The sequence below is a fragment of the Euleptes europaea genome, chromosome 12 (assembly GCF_029931775.1).
Source record: "Euleptes europaea isolate rEulEur1 chromosome 12, rEulEur1.hap1, whole genome shotgun sequence".
NCBI classification, from domain to species: domain Eukaryota; kingdom Metazoa; phylum Chordata; class Lepidosauria; order Squamata; family Sphaerodactylidae; genus Euleptes; species Euleptes europaea.
This window is the reverse complement of record NC_079323.1, coordinates 35,503,185-35,506,210: the sequence shown is the minus strand read 5'-3', so window position 1 is coordinate 35,506,210 and position 3,026 is coordinate 35,503,185. Positions and strand designations below refer to the sequence as shown.

Here is a 3,026-nt window from a genome sequence, read left to right as displayed (position 1 = left end):
TACTGCAGCTTACCACTCTGCGCCACGGGGCTCCTACTGAACAAGGTAGGCACACCCAAAGGCACACAGAGAAGAGAGGTGCACAAAAATAAAGTCTCTTTCATATCCACACAAAAACCGCTCTTCTCAGTTCATAACTAAGGAAGGGAATTTGCCTTACCCTGGGGAAGGGACATATGACTAGGGTCATGCTCAGTGGGAATTTAGCGCTGGGGCTGTGGTATCTGAGGGCATTTACCACCACCACCACCCATGTGTCCTTCTTTGCTGGACTCAGATTTATGAGGTAGAAAGCACACCAATTGCTTGCTATGGGGCCAGGTTTGGGGGGGATTGGCCTCAAAGTGAGGTAGGTGCGGCTGAGAGAGCTCTAAGAGCTATGACTAGCCCAAGGCCACCCAGCTGGCTTCATGTGTAGGAGTGGGGAAACCAACCTGGTTCACCAGATTAGTGAACCACCGCTCTTAACCACTACACCACGCTGGCTCTCTGAACTGGCTAGCAGACGGGTTGTTTTTTTTTCACCCACTCCATACTGCCCTCTGCCCAGGATCAGACTGGGTCATGTATGGGCTGCAAGACTAAGCCTCAGGAAGTGTTCAAATGTTTGTCACAGCTGGCAGAACTCAAGAGCCTGTTTGGAAGCTTATCAAAACACCAAAGGGCTGCCTTTATGGGATATATAGCCCTAAGACAGACAGCATGGAGCAGACTGCCTCAGATACCTGGAAACTAGAACACTGAACATGGCCGCTGTATAGGAGTTGTGCCTTGCCAGTCTCACCCTTCGCCAAGCATAGTAGATGGTCAATGGTACAGCAATTTGAAATACTTCATTTGAGCCATTGCCCAAGCGGCTACATTCTAACAAATTATGTCAGCTTACATCAGCATCCTGAAAGAGGCAGCCACTAGCTTCTCTTCACCGTAATTCTGTAATGCCCCGAAAAATTGTTTGGGCGACACTGTATGTGTGTGTGCTTAAAGTGCTGTCAAACTGCAGCTGACCTATGACAACCCAGTAGGGTTTTCAAGGCAGGAGACTAACGGAGGTGGTTTGTCATTGCCTTCCTCTGCTTAGTGACCCTGGTGGTCTCCCATCCAAGTACTAGCCAAGACCAACCCTGCAGAGCTTCTGAGATCTGATGAGATCAGGCTTGCCTGGGCTATCCAGGTCAATTACAGTCCTGTAAATAAAGTTATGGCCTTTTAAAATGTGCCATCTGCTTCTTCTGGGGAGCATGGGCTACAGGCTAGCTCATGTAGGTTCTTGTACGTGCCTAAAGATAAGTTTATTGAAGATTATTCATTGGAACCTTCACAGGCAGAGAATATTTTGTAATTTTAAGGCTTTCCCTCAACCTTTCTTATTTTTAAATTGATTTACAATTAAACGCAAAACCAGCTAAAGATTGTACAACAAACCAGACAGCTTGCCCCACTGATTAAAAGATTTTGATTTATTAGTATACATATTTACCATATTAGTAAATATAATTAATCTGCAGATGCCATGTAAAACAAGAATTTATTTCAAAAATTTGCATGTGAAGGTACCTCTTCAGGCAATTTATTTCACAGTACCCAAGGTTACCACAGGGAAGGCTGGGCATTGTGCTGAAGATAGATAGCAACACCCAAATGAATTACTACAGTTTTGTTGCATTAGATCATACTGGGTGAGGAAATCTTTTAGATAGGTGAGACACTGGTTATGAAGGGCGTTAAAGGTATGAACCAACAAGTAAGAATCTCGAATTCAGCCTGGCCACAAATAGGTAGCCAGGACAGGTATTAAGTTTAATATGTTTACATACCAAGGTTTGCAGCTGCGTTTTTCAACAGTGGTAACTTCCAATGTTGCAGCCCAACTTGCAAGTGACAGAAGCATTGGTAGCACTCGCTTCGGAAGCACATATACTAAAACTGGAACGATTCAGAGAATATTAGCATGGCCCCTGTGCAAGGATGACATGCTAATTCACAAAGCATTCTATATTTTTGACAGGTTATCCCTTCTTCTATGATAGAAGCATTAAGGACTGTAAAATCAACCAGTCAGGATTGAGGATGTGGAATTTAATACTGGAACACAACTTGGTAGTATCTAATGGTTGAAGAGGAGTGGATAAATTTGGAGACTATACCTTTTCCCCTCCCTCAAAGGTGCAGCCTGATTGACTATTTTCTTATTTCCTCCGCACTACTCACTTTTGCTGATAATTTGCAGGTTGGGCCCTTTCTTGGCAGTGACCATTTGCTGGTTACACTCGCCTTGAGGGGGTCTGACAGGGCAATTACTTCCGGAACATCACATCACTCTTTTGGGGGCCCAGAACACACAGAGACTGGTCCAATGGAATGCAGATGTGGAAGGAAAAATGGTTGCTCTTTCAGACTCTCTACATTCTTTGGAACCCATTGGATATCAGGACGCTTCCATGGAATTCCTTCTGGGAATTCTGGATGAGGTTGTGGGGCTACTGAAAACAGTCCTTTCTACGGATTCAAGTGTGATTAAGAAACCATTTTCGTCTGGTAGTAACAACTGGTTTGATAATGAATGTCGATCTCTCAAACGTCAAATATCCCAAACTCATTGCACGTTGAGGAGAACTTACAGCTCCCAAACATACCTTGAGTTGAAGCCAGATAAAAAGGAAATGTAAAGAAGTGGTCATAGTAAAAAAAAAAAAAAAAAAAGCCTGAAGAAATCAGAAGGAGGTGGAATTCTTTAATCCTTGCCTCACAAAACAATGATTCGGATTTTTTCTGGTCCTTGGTCTCTGGTGCTATGGGAGGAAGGGAGGGGATTTCCCCGCCCCATTTCTCCAGCTGTATGGGATAGATATTATGCTAATTTTTTGATGGTCTGCAAATGAATGAAGAACCTATGTTAGAGCAAGGGACATTTCCAGCTTGGCCTAGGGTATTGCTGGAGGAGATAGCAACCTTAATCAAGAAAGTAATGCTAGGGAAAGCCCCAGGGCTTGACCTGGTTATGGAAGTTCTTTGCTCTGATACTA

The 3,026-nt window shown here is 43.9% G+C and overlaps 1 non-coding gene across 1 annotated transcript; it reads left to right on the top strand.

Annotated features, from left to right (window-relative positions):
- Nucleotides 1–1,896: 1,896 nt before the first annotated feature.
- On the top strand, nucleotides 1,897–2,003 carry LOC130485705 (U6 spliceosomal RNA). Its single transcript, XR_008933721.1, has one exon. It is a non-coding gene; the product is annotated as a U6 spliceosomal RNA (small nuclear RNA).
- The last annotated feature ends 1,023 nt before the right edge of the window (nucleotides 2,004–3,026 follow it).